The sequence below is a fragment of the Chrysemys picta genome, chromosome 8, assembly GCF_011386835.1.
Source record: "Chrysemys picta bellii isolate R12L10 chromosome 8, ASM1138683v2, whole genome shotgun sequence".
NCBI classification, from domain to species: domain Eukaryota; kingdom Metazoa; phylum Chordata; order Testudines; family Emydidae; genus Chrysemys; species Chrysemys picta.
The window spans coordinates 95,179,055-95,197,631 of NC_088798.1; positions in this window are offsets into that span (position 1 = coordinate 95,179,055).

The following is an 18,577-nucleotide window of genomic DNA, read 5'->3' on the forward strand; positions in this document are numbered from 1 at the left end:
AGACAGAATAATTATATGTCTATCCAAAACTGCTAAATGCCCTGGAATGTCTTCTAGCTGTTCCTTTACAACATGGTTAACCCCACTCATTGTCATTTCTTCACAGTCTTCAGGGAGGTTTTTACTCATGTTTATGCCATAAGCTCATCTCCTTGATCTCCATGTGATACCAGGCACACATCCACACTCCACCTAGCTTTTAGCTTCATCTTCTTGCTTTTGCTTAACAGAATGTTCAGTCCCACTCTATGAAGATATGCTGCCCGTACTCCTGTAGCTTAGTTACCAATGCACATAACTTTTCTCTGGTGTTACATTGTTGTATATAATTTATGACATTGAACTATAACAAATATTTCTTTTCCTTTTCTCTAAAGTGAACTTATCACTCATGGAAGATTGTAGTATGAGAAACATAAGTCTTCTGTTGCTCTCCATTAGCGCTACAGAGCAAACAGCAGCTTCCAGCGTGCCTCAGTCCCGCCAGGGCATAGCTATCTCTAGAGCTGAAAGCGTAGTAAGCGTCTCCATGGCCCATTCAATGTTTACTGGAGACTACCAACAGCAATGCCAATGGCACAGAAGGTGAGGATGTGGAGACTTGTTCTCGAGGAAGTAAACTGAGAATATGTCTAGACAGCAACTAAACACACACCGCTGGCCCGGACACAGTGCCAGCTAATTTGGGCATGTGCTGTGGGCATGGGTGGTGGGTGAAGCTTCATCTCATGCGGGAGGCTAACTCCCTATCGCACCTCTTCTGCCCACAGCTCCGCCTGTACTCCACCCCCGCTCCGCCCCAGGTCCTGCCCCTGCTCCCGCAAGACACCCACCACCTGCCACATCGCTCCTCTCCTCCAGCCCCCCTCCCACCGCATCCCTCCTCTCCAGCAGCCCCCCGCCCCTGCGAGGCCCTCCCCACCTGCTGCATCCCTCCTCTCCTCCAGATCCCCTCCCCACCTGCCACTCCTCATATCCCTCCTTCTTCTGCAAGGCTCCCACTGCCTGCAGGGAAGCAGCGGGCAGGGGCGGCCTCATGGGGGTGGACAAGACGAGGGATGCAGCAAGCGGCGCAGGTAGATTGGAGGAGAGGAGGGACTCAGACAGGTAGCAGCAGGCAGTGGGGACCTCGGAGGAGGGATGGAGCAGGGATGGGAAGAGGCAGACCCCAGGTGGGGCCATCATGGCCCAGGCATCCAGCGACAGGTCAGCAGCAACTACCCGCAGGGCTGTTTCATTGCTGTGTAGACATATCCTTTGACGCTAATTGCTTGCAGGCCACCAAACAGCTATCAGGTGGTAGTAATTACAGATGATCCCACATTGCAAAATTTGGATCCTGATTTCAAACATCCTGAAGTTTCATGGGTATTTGGGTCTGGGAATGTCTCTGGTAACAAATTTCAGTCAATGCCAACCTCAGCTGGATATGAAGCAGTGACTGCTGTATAAGGTGATATGCTCTATAGCCCAACTCACTGCCAGACTCCTGAGCTATCTAACATTCCCTTCTAACAAGAGTCTTTAGGGGGAAAAAGTTTCATTCTCATCTGAGATAAATTGGAAGTGAGTGGCTGAGGATCCAACTAATCTGTTTTAAAATAGGGCAGAAAATGCTAAGAAAAGTGAAAAGACACACTCTGGGATATATTTAAAAACAAAGATTCTTATTGTAGGAACACTAGATATTTATGTATTGTATGATTGTGGTTCTTCCTTTACCAAGGAAGGCTAAGATGGTTGGGGCATGTCAGTAGGAGGACTCCCACTGCTGCCACTGTAATTATTACTAAACAGGATGCCGGCTGGAACAGAAGGGCAGATGGACCCAGAAAGGGGTGGCCTGACAAACATGAACAAGAATGTAACCAAAGCCAGCCTGACCACCAAGAGAACACAGGAAGCTATATCATCTGCTGTTTGAGAGCCACATCCTCCCAGGCACATCCATCATCTCTGTCTGAATGCAGGAAACACTTCTTAAAAATGATTTCAAAAATAAAGATTTGCCACTCTCTTATAAAGAGCTTCTGTTAGACCAGGTGCTTCACTGACAGGAGTTTAGAAAAGGTCTGCAAAGCTGATTATTTGTATTGCATCATGAATCAGGGCCCCACTGTGCAAGGCTCTGTACAAACACAGACCAAAAAAAAGGTCTCTCTCGCAAAGCAGGTTGTTTGTACAATGACTTCACCGCACGTTAGGCGGTGGGGCCTGTTGTCTGGCTTGTTAAACAAGGTGTGTGTGTCCCTTTAAGGGCTAGAGAGCCAGGAAGTGACTTTCTGCTGTAGCTGCAGACCAGGTCAGCATGGGAATGTTGATCCATCCCCCCACCTGTGGAAGGGGGGTGGCAGGAAGCCGATATACGTCCATGCCAGCGCAGGAAAAGCCCTCTTTTACCTGGACCAGGAAGAGCAGCACCCACTCTCCCACCCATGAAATACCAGGTTTTTGTCAGGATTCCCTGCCCACCGCAGTCAGCTGTTTTGTGGCATGCAGGAGGCTGGGGGGGTGAAGGGGGAAGAGCAAGGATCCGGCGTGCTCGGGGGAGAGGGCGGAACAGGGCGGGAAGACGTGGGTTAGGGGTGTGGCCTTGGGGGAAGGCATGGAGTGGGGGCGGGGCCTGGGGCAGAACCGGGGTCGAGCACCCCCCGGCACAATGGAAAGTCAGCGCCTGTGTGTGTAAGAATAAAGTTGCAGCCTAATTAAACCACATCCAGTATCTCCTGTCCTCCTTCCAGCACAGCCAGACAATAAGCCCAGCACTCTTCTTTGTTTGTTTTCAGATGCCTTTGATATTCTTCATGTTCCTTGTTCCCTCCTCCCAACACCAAGGCCAATGCACTCTTATTCATCCTTGAACATACTGACAATTACCATGTGAATCTGGGGTGTGGGGCAGGGAAAAGGGGGATACCAGATACCACCGTGATAGACACAGAATAAGAACCTAAAAGAACCAAAGAGTTTTACACTCACTTGGCACCTGTCACGGAGTATTGGGGGACTCAGGGCCCTGCACCCCCGGCTTCCTGCGATTCACCATGACTCTCAGCCAGCCAGTAAAGCAGAAGGTTTATTTGGATGACAGGAATACAGTCCAAGACAGGTCTTGCAGGCACAGACAACAGGGCCCCCCCTCAGTTAGGTCCAGCTTGGGGTCCCAGGAATCCCAGCCCACCCCCCTTTGGGGGGTCAGAGCCATCTCTGCCTCCCAGCCATCTCTCCAGCCCGCTTCCAGCACTCTGCCTTCAGCGACCCCTCCCACCGCCTTTGTTCAGTTTCCCGGGCCAAGGTGTCACCTGGCCTCCAACCCCTTCCTGGGTTCTCATGTTACACGCTCAGGTATTCGCCTTCGGGCAGACTCCCATCCCCCAATGCAGACTATCCTAGCCACACTCCCCTGTCAGCATTCCCAGACCACAGTAAGAACAGTCCAAGTTCTTCATGTTCCTTGTTCCCTCCTCCCAACACCAAGGCCAATGCACTCTTATTCATCCCTGAACATACTGACAATTACCATGTGAATCTGGAGTGTGGGGCAGGGAAGATGGGGATACCAGATACCACCGTGATAGACACAGAATAAGAAGCTAAAAGAACCAAAGAGTTTTACACTCACTTGGCACCAATGTTAAATGACTGCACAAGATGCAGGGCACGGGTGAGTCGATCCCGTTGTATTTAAATGGAGATGTGTTAATGGGAGCGTTTATGAAAGCTGAGCTCTCATGAAGATGGGGACTTTCAGGAAGATTTTCCAGGAAGGTCTGAAAGACTTTGGGCCTGGTTCTCTTTTACTTGAAGACTATTTTACATAGTTGTAGCAGTGCAAAGGAGCCTTTTAAAGGAGCGTAAGTAGAATGTACAGTGTAAATATGCCAGAATGGTGTAAAGTGTCCTTGGCATAAATGAGAATCAGGCCTTCCAACTGTACAAATTTGCTGCTGTAACTGTGTTTGGCAAAGGATCAAAGAAATCCTATGGACACAAAATGATGCTATCAGCTATATTTGGGCTACCAATTATTAGAAAACGGTGCTGGAACCTCCACATCAGGGATCAGCAACCTTTGGCACGCGGCTTGCCAGGGTAAGCCCTCGGCAGGCCAGGCCAGTTTGTTTCCATGCTGCGTCCACAGGTTCGGCCGACCGCAGCTCCTACTGGCCGCAGTTTGTAGCTCCAGGCCAATGGGGGCTGCGGGATATGCTGGCCGCCACTTCCCACCATCCCCACTGGCTTGGAGCAGCGAACCGCGGCCAGTGGGAGCTGTGATCGGCCGAACCTGCGGATGCGGCAGGTAAACAAACCAGCTCAGCCCGCCAGGGGGCTTACCCTGGCGAGCCGCATGCCAAAGGTTGCCAAGCTCTGGTCTACATCTTATGAGATGTACTATGGAGATGTTCAATGTGGAAGCAAAATAATACAGGTTCTTGTGAGTTTTACATACAGACACAACTGCAGTCATGTCACTGCTCTAGTCTAGTATGCATTCATGGACGCAAACACATAGACACAGCCCACGTGCACCGACTGATTGTGTCACAGGTACACAGATGTTCCCCCTATTGAAAAACAATGAGGAAAATTCTCTGCTGTTATAACTCTGTTGAAGCCATTGCAGTTGCACCAGCAGAGAATTTGGCCCAATATATACAAGCATTTCTGTACCTTCTGGTTGCCAAGAAGAAACATGTACTACGCATGCCCATGCAGCATCTACCTGTTGAATAACAACCCTACTTCCTGCAACACCTAAGTTTTAACTTGAGTCTCTCCTCTTAGTACTGACAGGTCCAACCTCACTTAGCTTATGAGAGCTCACGGCGTCTGGTGGTATGGCTGCACTCTGACCACTTGTATAGCTATGCATTCGGATTACAGTGAACTCACACACAGATATACTGCATTTGGAAAAGTGCTCCCAGTCTCATGAACACACTGAGTTTTACTTTCCTCACACAATAAAGGTCTCTCCGGAGACACTAGGTAATGCAAACGATCCCTCCAAGGCATTCAGATATTAGTCCAGTTTTGAAGGATAACTTTTCTCACCAAACTCAACAGCCTAATGCTCCTTGTAAGAAAGGGAAAGAGCCCTTCCAATGTCTCTCTGTCCTTCAGACACACACACACACACACACACACACACACACACACACACACTTATATATATATATATATACACACACACACACACACACGGCTCAGTAGTTCAGGATCTTACTCTAGTAGAGCTCCTACTAACTCCAGTTAGCCTTTCTCCTGAGAAAAGGCTGCAAGATTGGCCCCAACAGTGTGTAAATATGTAGATTCACTTTCAAAACAGTTACCTCGTCTTGGTCACTGGGAACATTTAGCCTAGCAGACCTTTTAACCTGTGTAGCATTACAATATGCAGTAAAACATTATCCAGCTTGTTGGATACCATATAGCCTGTTACTATTTTCTTGAATGATCATTATTTCCTCTGTTTCATTATAAAAACAAATACTTTCACCAAGAACAAACTAACTCTACAACAATAGAGAGCCGAGAATTACATCCAAGCACCAGCTATCCTCTTGATGTAATAAATACTGTACCAACATGATAAGAACACATTTTGCCCATTTCATTTGAGACACTCAGGGCACTTTTCTCAACACTAATTAATTATATCTGACAACATTCATGTGATTCTGGTAACTATCATCCATAGATATTATGGTGTGAGCACTGTAGAAAATGCAAAATAAATTAGGTTAGACGATTTCCATTTAACAGGTAGGGAAACTGAGACCCAGAGAAATTAAATGATTTGATCAAAGTCATGCAGCATGTCAGTGACAGAGCAGAGGACAGAACCCAGGAGTCCTGCCTCCAACTCCTCTGCTCTCACCTCTATAATTCCAACAAGCAGAGGAATTTCATGTTCATTAAAAGAATCATAGAATATCAGGGTTGGAAGGGACCTCAGGAGGTCATCTAGTTCAACCCCCTGCTCAAAGCAGGCCCAATCCCCAGACAGATTTTTGCCCCAGATCCCTAAATGGCCCCCTCAAGGATTGAACTCACAACCCTGGGTTTAGCAGGCCAATGCTCAAGTCTTACAAACTTCAAATAGGTATTCAAAAAATCCTTTAAATCCTGAACAATCTGAACTCTAACAGTCTCATACGGTGGCTTGCTTAACATTAGGCCACTTAAACACAATATTGTGTTGTGTTGCCTTCAGAGTAAGCGAACATCCCAGAGTATTTCTGGGAGTGTCACTTACTAGATCTATTATTTGTAGTGCTTAGGACCCCAAGTCATGGACAAGGAGCTCCCTGTGCGAGGCACTTTACAAACATCTGCCCAGGTTCTTATATTGAGAGCCATCACCAAAGTATCCATGTGACAGGCTCATCACAGAAAGCCACTATGCAATACAAGGAAGAGGTAATTCCATCCAGGGAAGAATGCTAGGTACATCATCTCCTTCATGCATGATCAGGGAATAAGAATGATTCACCACAGGATGACATGAATCCATAATGCCAAGACACAAGTGAACCGAAAATATGATTGTGTAAATAAAGAGAGGACACAACCGAGTGCCTGCCAAGTGCAGCAATAACCGATTCCATTGCTAGTGAGGGCGGGAGCATGGAAGGACAGAGGACTTTTATTGCTGAGGAACGTGAATTTGTAACCTCAGAGAGCACTCTTGTTCTGTTTCTGCCCTCCCAAGAGGAAACAGTGGGAAGCAGAGTAGTAACAGAGGCAGAGGCTGGCACTGACAAGTGCCGAAAACACAGATCACTCCCCTTTTATACACAGCCAACAAAGAGCTGTGATTGCAAAGGAAAGAGTAGGATGGCTGCCCCACAGCCCCCTTTTCCAGCTCAGCAAACATCCCACATTGGAGCAGTTTACCCTCCATTTCTCACTGTCGTGGGTGTCTGCTTCAAAGATGGTGTTTCTAAGCTGAATTGATTGCACATCTCTCTCTCACTTAACCACATTTAACTCCTTCTCCTTGCAGATACACTGCAACCCTCCTCTAGAAAAGACAGTTTCTTCCCAGCACCATTTCACTCTCAGCCGAGATCCTCCAGGGGATGGGACATCCAGTCTATTTCATACACCCTAGGGAGGAGCAAATCCCTTTTGTCTAGTTTCAGACTTACACAGAGATGGTGACTTGAACTCATGTGCGTCATTGGGTTGGTGTTGGGCTTAGGAGGAAGTATGTGGAAAAAAGGAGCAAACAGAAGACAATACTATGAAGAAATCAGAGCAGAGTGAAACAAGCACTGTGCCAGCAGGAGGTGCTTGGATGATAGCTGCCGTTGAGGCCAATACGCCAGAGTTGAACCAAAGGGCCGCCAGGGCGAAGAGCATGAACTGTTACAGAATAAGCCACAGCTCTGTGCTTGGGAACCTTGGCCATCCACTGGCGAGTGTGTCACCCTTGCACAGGGTGTTTAACACACACATTTTGGCTAGCAGGTGTGGGCCGAAGCCTTTGGGCGGGATCTGAGCAAGGAGAGCCCTGCTGATGGGCATATGCACCCACAGCCTCAGTGCAAAAAACAGCAAGCACACATTTGCATAAAGTTAACTTTATGGGAATTAAATAAACCTGCAAACCTGCTTAGAGCTGGGAAGACAGAAACACACACAAAAATACACTGAAGACTAAGGGAGAGAAAGGAGGAGAGAGAGAAAGGGGGCCGGAGCAAGACCCCAGTATTCAGTTCTCTTTTCCCACTGGCATTTCAGTTTAAACCTCAGCAGGCAGACTGCAAAAATGCGGAGGGGAGCGGGCAGAGGGGGAAGCAACTTAAACAGACCACATTTGAGTGAGCGGCTTTGCAACCTAGCACATGGGGTCACAACACCACTCAAATTTGGCCTGACTGCCCCTCTATCATGCCAGTCGGGAAGAGGCTCTGCTGTTACGCCTGCCCCTCTCCCCTCTCCACCTCACCCCCCCCCCCCGCAGTTCCACCCCTGCCAAGTTCAGGTTCTCACAAATGGGGGGCATGGCCCAGTTTAAAAAATGGAGGTCAATGGCCCTTCGCATGCCCCCTCTCCCCTGTATCCAGCACCTATATCCCCACAACATTTGGTGTTAAGCCCCATCCCCGCCATGATATGGCATTTTAAAAGTGTTCCACTTGGTGCCCCCCTCACTTCAGACACCAGAAGGAGTAGCAGCTGAAGCCTCCTCTTCCCCCACCCCATGGAGGCCAGAGGAATGTCTGAGAGAGGGGTCACTGCTGGAACAGCAGCTGCCGCAGGTGCTGAATCCACGCTGTCACTCAACGCTTGCCACAGCACTGATTGGCTGACCTTTTCCAGGAGGTGGGGGAAAAAGGGATGGCTAGCCAGTCAGGCAGGGATTTCTCCACAGGCTAATGGATCGCCCCCAGACTTGGCAGGGCTGGGTCAGGCATCTGGGAAAGGCTCCGGAGGGGCCAGCTCAGGAGTGCCTGGCATGCGGGAGCCTCCTGCCCCAAGTGATGCCAGGGATGTAGGCTGGAGGAGCCTTGGCTTGTTGACTTGGAGTCCTCCTACTGGCTGTGGGGCTGGGGGCCCATGGAGAAGGGCTAGGACCAAACAGCAAAACACCAGGTTCTGCTGGTGTCACACATCATGGAGGGGCAGCTGTATCTCCTGGTGCAGAAAGCACAGCTTCTGGATCCCAGAAACCCTAGCCATCCCCTGGGAGAAATTCTGCTTCCCTCTACCTGCATGGCTGGGGGACAAGGGCTGGGCTGTTGGTGGCTGGGGTTACCCTGGCTGGCCTGTTGTCCCCAAGTCCTGCTGCTGCTGCGATGCCAGCTGCAGAGGCTGTATCTCGGAAGTTTCAGTGGTGGCTCTAGGTCAGACCTAGACTGGAGACTGCAATTTTCATAGCTGCTGATGAGCTAATTTAATTATTTGTGGGTACTTTTGAAAATGCCCCCAAGGCCTCCACTGCGCCAGCCCTTTCTGAAGTTCTGCTGCAAATGTCCTTTGCGTGTGCAGCTGCCCTGGCTTGAATCTTTCCAGAAGATGAGCACATTACTCTGTTGCTGCGAGTAGAGCACAGAACTGGGATGAAGGGTTTTCTTTTTATTTTAAATTTTATTGTTTCTTCTTTCTGAGCATGGCAACTCTCCTGGTGTCCCAGGGACAGGACCATCAGTAAAAAGACCTCACTTTGCAATGAAATAGCTGCTGCAAGCATTCAGCTCAGACACAGGGACTGGGGGGCCTGATCTTGCAGTGTGCTGAGAGTCCTTAACTAACTCCCCCTGGGAGCGGAGGATGTTCAGCAGCACCTTGCAAGATCAGGCTGTAAAGTAGGAAATTTCAGTCTGTAATTTCCCTCTAGCTGACTCAGCTGAAAACTGCATCTCTTGACGGATTAACCCAAGGGAACGATCACCCAGCGGAGCAGACCCGGCACAGCCAATGTCAGTGAGTGCTTTTTGCTTAGGACGGGCCAGTGAATCCCAGACTAAAGTTTCTTGCCTTAACAGATTCCTATTATATCAGAAGTGTACATTTTAATTTAAAAATGTAATATTAAATACATCTCAGCTACGTGTCTGGTCACAGCAATATTCAGATTTGTGTGCTCAGCCAATGGGTGCAGCTTTCTATTAAGAGGTACAGTGCAAAGAGGCACTGAGAATTATATGGCCATGTCTCCATCATTCGCACTTGGTTCCCCACAGAAATTTTTGGCTCACTGAACAATGCTTAACGCAGGCCTCTTTTATTGTGGTTTTGGCTAGTTGGGATCAGGCTACCTGCTACTGCATTATTTTTCTCATTGTTTATGTAGTGTTTCACGGTCATGTGGGAAGGCAGGTCCTTGTCCCTAGGATGTGACAGCCTAGAGGTCTGATCCCATAAATGCTTACTACAAGGCATAGTGCCACTAACATGAGTGGCTCCATAGGCGTTTGGAGGTCACTGAGAAACATAACAGTGATGCTCGCATTGGGCCAATCATGTCCTTCCATTCCTTCCCTCAAAATAATTAAATTTTCATAACCAATTGTTCTGTCTTAACTAGAGATGGATCCAAACATCTATGGGGAAGTTCAAGACAGGGTCAGAATTTAGGGGTCTCACATTCTACAGTGTCATGTGAAGAAATTATATATCCTCCCATGATCCAACCCAGTAACATTCTGGAGTTGTCTGTATACAGAAAGCACTGGCCACAACATTGCAGTGGTGTCCACTAGGGAGCTGTGCTCACCCAGTTTCTTCAGCATCATAAAAAAATGGTTTCCTGTTCATTTGATTTCCTCCTGTCACCCACCTGATTCCATTGTGGATAATCCTATAAGTAGGTGCGTTGGAGGGATGCAAGTTCTGCAGGAGATCTCTATCCTTTCTCTGGTCAGGAATGGTAGACACGTGAATTACATGCAGAGGAGCTTTTTGCTGTCCATTACTAAGTATTGGCCTTAGAAACTAGTGTGATCTTCACTCAGGTTCCAGAACACCTACTTCTAAATTATTGAAACACGATGCTTCTCTTCTTCCTTCAGCTGCAGCAGGAGGTAGAGTTGTTTGATACAATACAAGATCATCTCCTTTTATATATTTGCTTTAGCTATATTTTATACAACCCTGTTCATGTAATAGATCCCACAGCAGAAGTGAACGGGAGAAACGGCAGAAAACACAAACACGCTATGCCAGTCACTTGCTCTTCAAAAATGGAGATAACAACTGTGTTTCTTGAGTAACACAATTCAAGGGCACCACAGCTAAAGGCTCCAGTTCAAAAGCTGCATCCCCAGTTACTGGGAGTTTCTTAAAGCAAAGCATTCCCTGACAGTGAATTACACAACTGTGGGTTTTATTGCTGCTTGGGTAGCCTGACTATACTGACTAAAGTCCCATCCCAGCATTCACTGCACTAAGTGAAAAAACCTGGCTCCTGTTTGGTTACTCTAAAGTCCTGATTAATAACTGGGAGTTGATGTATCCAGAGCATTACATCTAGAAGTCACCAAATGGGCTAGATAATTTCAGAGCTTTAAACAAGAATATAAAGAAGCCTGGAGATCAGTGGGAAACACAAAACTAATGCCTTGATCGAGAGCTATAATAAATTAGTTCCAGTTATCACTCTAAAGTCTTTCTTGTACAGGGGATTCAGTTTCCCTTGAAAACAAAGAACAAGTCCCTATGTGAGGTATTAGTGAATCTTGTTTTCACTGCCCAGTATGAACATGTAGACACACAATTTTTTTTCTGTTCACATTTTTGTCTGATGACTTGCATGACAAGCCTAGTAGAAGCTTAAACAAATAACCCAAAACACACAAAATGTAAGACTGTTTTACATTAACTCCTAGAGCACTTTGCTGTCTGTAGGAAGAAATTATAATAAAATGTTAGAACAAAAATAAGCCATGTATGGAAAGAAAAAAAAACACCCTCTTAAAAATGGCTCAGTACTATCGAGCCCCCAAATACTGTATCATTGGGCATGGAGCTTTCATGCTCCCGGATTTGGGCAATGCGGCTTTTGATTTGTGTGCCTATTTTACACAGTTGCACATGTCACTGACTTGATGTGCAGAAGTTACTGACTTGCAAAAAACCCTCACCCTTTAAGAGAATTTTTCTGGCATGTGGAAGCCCATATTTGGACGCAGCCCATATTTATGCTCTTGGGAAGCTTTTACCCTGGTCATATAATATTGGAACCAAAATCAGCTCTTGGGACCAGGATAAAAGGTTTTGCTATGAAAGACTCATATGCCTGCTGACATTCCATCCTTGAGTTGGAGCTAATCACTTGAGAGGTGCTTAGAGGTTATTTTGGAGCCTATGTGAAGGACAGAAAGCCCTGTAGGTTTTGACATGTTGAATCCTTCTTGCTTATCCTCAGAGATTAAGCATTTTTTATTCTTATACATGTTATGGTATTAGAAATGCATGTGATAGATTGCAGAGAAAGGGCTGGGGTTTTTATAGCTCTGTGAATTTCATCTGGGGGAAAGTGGACTGACTGTCCAGGACAGTAGCAATAAATGCTGCTGAATGACGTTGTGCTTAAGGCTCTAGACTGGGATTCAGGATATCTCAGTTCTGCTTTTGCCTCCTCCGAGGTAGACTTGCTATATGACTTTGGGCAGGTCAGTCTCGATGTGCCTCAGTTCCTTATCTGTAGAATGGACTTAATAGTACTGCCCTACCTCACAGGGGTGTTTGTGAGGTGTTCAGAACTAATGGCAATGGAGGCCATTTGGGTACTCTAGACAGCATTACAACAATGAAAGGTAAGGAGATTTGACTTGCCCTACACCACATCAGGCCCCTCCTCACCTGGCAGGACCATCTTTAGTTGAGGCTCATAAATTTTAAATGTTTATATTACAGTAGCAGCCAAAGGCCACATTCAGTATCAGGGCCCAAACTGCTGAATGAGGTACACATGCAGAGACAATCCCTGTCCTCGATACCTTACAATCTAAGAGTCCATAAATAGTACCCCTTAGTCAGTGTGATACTCCCGAATTAGCTAGGTTGGAACAATCCTCTTTAAAAACAATTTGGGAAAGAGGAAGGGAAGAAAGAGAGAGAACGAACACACACCACCAGGACTCAAAGCCCGAGAGAGGATTTTCTGGAGAAAGATTTTTCTTGGCAACATCTGATCAATATTTTGCTTCCTGGCTCATCTAGGGAAAGCCTCCCCTGAGGGACACTTCAGGCTTCCGGGATTGTGCATCCTATTTCATTTCCTGCCTTCAAGCTTTGCAGGACTCCAGTCTTGTCAGCACAGCACAGAGTTTATCCACAGAGACACACTTTAAAAAACTATATTGTAACAAGGAAAGCAAATAATTTGAACTGTTTTACATCAGGATTTCCCCTCCTGCTGTGTTAATTATAACCTTCCTGGGGAGGGGGGGGGGGTGTCACGGGCTCTTGGTTGACTCGCAACTCCAATGGAGTCTGGAAATAAGTGATGAAAATTAAACAACACAATCTCTATTACAGGCCTATATAGACGGCTCCTTAACAGGGAAAAGTTCTGTATTGCAAATATAACCTTTACAATTCTGATTGTGCACTGCAGCTGCCAGAAAGAAATACCAGCAGGAATGGAAAAATGTTTCCATTTATTTTACTAGGCCTTGTGCCACTAAACCTGGAATTGGGATGGGGGGAGTCCATCGTGGAAATAATAGGTGTTTTGACAATTCACTTGATCAACAAACTCACTTTGTAGCTGCTTTTATAAGACACTATAAATGCCATTTGCACCCAAACCAGTAAAGCGCTGGGCAACCCAAAGGGTTAATTCAAATCAGTTTAAAGAGTGGAAATTGGCCCCCACTCTGCAATGCAGAAACTAAAAACTGAACTTTAGACCACTTCCTCTACCTAGAAACAAGGCATGGAGGAATTTCCACAAATCCCAAGGCTGTCATGACTTCCACTTCTAGACTTGGAAAAAGAAATACCAGGACATTCCTTTGTTGTTCCAGCTCACTCACTGTTTGATCTGTTTTTCTTCAGCTGAGCCAATTAAAGGATCCTGGTTTGCCCAGGAAAAAGCCTAAATCAGTAACAAACAGCAAGCTTTCTTCTCCGATTTTAATGAATTGTTCTTTGAGCTGAATCCAAACCTGATGCCTTGCTTTGGTCCGCGTGGCTTAATGCTTAAACCAGTGGGTCTCAAACGTTTTTTTACTGGTGACCCCTTTTTACACAGCAAGCTTCTGATTGCGACCCCTCTAATAAATTAAACACACTTTTTAATATATTTAACACCATTGTGAATCCTGGAGGCCAGCAGGGTTTGACAGCTCACGACCCCCGAAGCGTCCCGACCCCCAGTTTGAGAACCTCTGGCTTAAACCATACTGTGGCCAGAAAAAGAAAGGGTTACAGGCATTTCTGCTACTTGCTCACTCTATCAAAAGAAACATTATATTGCTGTATTTATTAAATTGTGTCTCTTTTAGATTACTTCTCCTCCTGCTTTTGTTCATGTAACAATGGGACTACATCAACTGCTAACATGGAGAAGCAATATTAGGAAAGCATTTACTGGTCCTTAACTGTCTTCATTGTGGTAAGTGTTTTGTCCAGAGTATCAATCTCTCCTTCCCATCTGTTGTTTCCCTCTCTTCTCTGCAAATGCTACTTGGTTGTCTGGTCCTTCTCTCCCATTGCATCTCTCTTCCTGATGTTTGGTTCCCTCTTCCCTTTGCATCTCTGGGCATATTGCCTGGATCCTTTACTTGTTCCTCCCCTATATAATCCTCTCCCATTGGCAGCTAACAGCTCCATTCCCACCAGTGGCTGTGGTCCCAGAGTACAGTTCCCATTTCCTCCCATGTTGCGGTGACCCCTAAGCTCCTCCTCCTCTCCAGCTACTTTTACAGGCTTCCGGGTTATTCTTTGCAATTAAGAACCTGGAGGAGGCCTGAAGAAGCAGATGGAAACAAGGAGGAGAGCCAGCATCATGTGACCAGCCAGCAGACCACCTGCAACTTCTCTGCAGACTAGTTTTGAAACCGCTTGTCTAGTGTATAGAATCTGCTAATCAAGGCCTGTTAATTCTGCCAGGGTCAAGCATGCTAGCAGTCCTTGATCAGCCAGCTAAGTATATCAGATCTCTAGCACAGTGTATCCATGCAATGCTAGTTTCCATGAGGGTCCATCTTTTCCATTTCTTCCCTTAATTCTGATTGAACTCTGGAAGGAAAAAGTCCCATTCCTTGGACTTACAAAAAATCCCATTGCTGTTAAATTACAAGATTTAAATAAATAATATTCGCTTGTAAAGTCTCAAATAGCCACCAATGTGTTGCAGTATTTTTATATCCAACAAGGAAACCCCAGTACAGAGAGATTAAGTGACTGCCCCAGGTTGCACAGCCAGTGAGTTAGAAGTAATTAGAAATCATAGTAAACAAAAATCATTCATTCAGAAGCATAATCACAAACAATACAATAGGGAATAAATGACTTCAAGTCTAAGGAAACATCCATACTTCAGGCAGGCAGGAGAAAGACATGAACCTTGAAGTTGATGGAGGACTATGTTCTTGTTGTTCAACTGAAGTAATTACTGTAATTTCCTACATATAGGGGGAAATCAAAAGGGGAAGTGGGTGTTGTTTGTGTCATCAGCACTGACTCAGTGCCCCATTTGACATTAGCGGGGGCTGTTCTGTGGAAGCTGCCACCTTTTAGAGGAGATATATCCAAATTATATATTATTAAAATAGTACGATATGAGAAATCCTAACCACTTTTGGTTATTAAAGATCTTACTGACTGCACTACTCATAGGCATAGCTGTGTTCACTTCAGTGTCCTTACCAGAATTCCAGTTCATATTTGCCTACCTAATATCCTATTACGTTTGAAGTCACATAAGTGTCTAAACTGTTGTGTGGTCTTGCTGTGCGCTGTCAAACAGCTGCTGTGTGCCACTGTAGAGGTAATTTCATTTCAGCAGTTGAAGTGATCCGACTATAACCCATACTGATGTAATAAGGATGTTATGAGCCTTAATTAGCTCATGTTTATAGAGTGCTTTTAGATTCCTGGAAGATAGATACTACAGACAGGGGAAAGTATAATCATTATTATTAATAAACATCCTCCAGCTCGTGCAAGTTGAAACCTGACTGCTGCATCCATTTAATTCCAGCTGTGCTTTAAAAATCTGCTGGTCCTGAGTACGGTTCAACCCTGGGAACTGACACCAAGAGCTTCTGTGATGGGTCTCACTCACCACTAGGGCAGCTCCTCCTGACTGCTCTGGAGATTAGCTCCTTCCAGGTCTACCATCCCCTTCTGTCAGTCATTCGTGTGCCGGGCCATCTTTCTCTCTCTATGATTCAGGATACTCTCTTCATGGCTTGGACCTCCAGTCAGGTCACTGTGTGTTTTCCCCTTCCCGGGGTTTATCAAAGTCTCTCCATCCAAAATGACAGTCTTCTCCCTCACTGCCCTGACTGTGCCACTTCCCCAGTGGCTGGTAGAAGAACCAGGGCTGCCCTCTCTTCCGGGTTCCAACTCAGGGGCCCTCTAATTAGCAGCCATGGTCTGCAGTGTCCTACTTTGTTGCCATTTCACTGAGCCTTTGCCATCTCTCCCTCTCTCAGGCTTTCACTCCACCACTGTTCTGGATAAATCCTTCCTTCAGGGCCTGGATCCCAGAGTTTCTGCTCTGCCCCTAGGTTTCCTTCCTCTCCTCTCTGACATCCAGAGAGTGGCTGCAGGCTCCCTCACCACTGCCCACTTCCTAGCTCTTTAATAGCTTGGCCTGTTCCTTCTCAGCTTGGTTTCATTATCATTCAGGGGGTTACTTAGGTCACAGCTGAGGGGAATTAGGTGGCCTATCTGGTTAATCAGCTCCTTCTCAGCCTCACCAACATCATCAAGGCTAGTGTAAGGTGAACATCCCATCACGGCCTTTTAGATTATTTTAATGGCATCTATGGGGTGGCAGGGAGGAGGCTGATCTCCTGGACCTCTGGGTCCTGGACTACCCAGGTCCCTAGGGCTCATCACCATGGCTTGAACCCAGAAGCAAACAGGAAGCCAGGAGTGCAGGTGTAATGTGTTTACAGGCGCTTGTCCCATTCAGTTGTTGGGCAACTGTTCTCAACTAGCTGGAGTCTCCAGGTAGGCAACAATACGACGGGATCCCTGGGGTGCAGCCTGAGACTGCTGTGCCCCTTTAACTCTACAGCCTGGGCTGTCTCGCACAATGCTTTGCTAGTGACAACCAGCAAAGTCCTCCAAGCACTGTGATCACTCAACACAACAGCACGTGGCACTCCCCACCCAGATCGATTGCATGAATGCTCCCAGAACCACTCAGGAATCACACAGAAAAAGGCACCAGCCAAAGGCACCAGCCAAATCCCCCCAGCTCCCTCCCAGCCTTGTACCTCACGAATATATGAGCAGTGCAAATTTATTAATTGGTTCGCCACTTCATCAATGGAAAGTGGATATACACCAGACTTTGTAAACCTGAGCAAACTCCCTTGCCAAACACTTCAGGCAAACTCACTGGTAAAGATAAACAGTTAAACACATTTATGGACTACAAAAGATAGATTTTAAGTGATTATAAGTGATAAGCAAAAAGTCGGAGTGGTTACCAAAATAAAATAAAATATAAGCACACAGTCTAAACTCTCAACCCTATTAGACTGGGTAACATCTAAATTAAGCAGTTTTTCTCACCCCACTGGACATTACATTTCATAGTACACATGTTTCACCCTTGAAACTTGGGCCAGTCCCCTCTGTTGGAGTCTTCAATCTTTGAGTGTCCTTGTTGCTTGCAGCATAAGTCGGGGAAAGGAGAAACGCAAAGCATGCGGCCCCTGTGTTCTGTTTTATACCCTTAGTCCATGTGCTTGGAGAACACAAGTCCAGGCATGTCTGGGGGGCATTGCTGAGTCCGCAGGCAAGGTTGAGCAATTCCCCTGCTGTGGCCTTCTGTAGGTGAGTCATTGAATTGTAACTCCCTTGCTGGACAATGGCTGCTGATGGGTTGTTCGACACCCACCCAGGTGTTGGTTAATTTCCTTGTTGTTGTCTCTGGGGAACTAATATCTGGCTGATTCTCTAACTTACAGCATGTTTTACTGACAACCATACAACAGAATCTCATAACTTCATATGCACTAATGATATACATATTTAGACAGAACAGTGACTTTCACCAGATCATAACCTTTCCCCTGATACCATACCTGGCATGCTTTATAGGCAAGATCACAATTATATAAAAATGAGAAATATGGGGATTACAGGGCACTCCCCCAAGGTATAGAATGTCACAAAGAAGGAGCACATTACAGTGCACTAGCCTGCAGGGGACAAAGAACAGTTATAAGACCCAGATCAGAGAGGAATGGCTGCAACCTTCTGGCTAGTTGTGGAGCGTGAAAGCTAATACATGCCACTGCTGCTACCTGACATCCCAGGAGCAGCAATGAAACCAACTGAATGGGATAATAGGGCCGTGAACCATTTTGGAGAAAGGCAGGTGTACACTCTCCACAGTTGAGGCAGAAAAACTCTACCCACTTCTATGTCTCCCTCTCCAACAGTTTTCTTTTCCATCTTACCCTGGTTGATCTGCAGCCAGCTATTTTTCATCACGATCCTCATCTCAGTCATGAGTAGGAGAGTAACGAAAGACAGTGGAATAGGAGTCCAAAGAAAAGGAGATACAGAGTTGAATACCATCTCCCTACAGATAACAGTACAGCCCAAGCAGCTCACAATCTCTCTTATTGGCTTCACATACATATTGAACCAGAGGAGTCACAAGATGGAACTACACCTCTACCCAGATATTACGCGACCCGATATAACATGAATTCGGATAGAACGCGGTAAAGCAGCACTCCGGGGGGGGGTGGGGGTGGGCTGCACGCTCCGGCAGATCAAAGCAAGTTCAATATAACGCGGTTTCACCTATAACGCGGTAAGGTTTTTTGCCTCCTGAAGAGAGCGTTATATTGGGGGTAGAGGTGTATATGTAATCCTGCATGTGAAGACCCTCAGAGATGAAACATTTCACAGTACAGCTCTC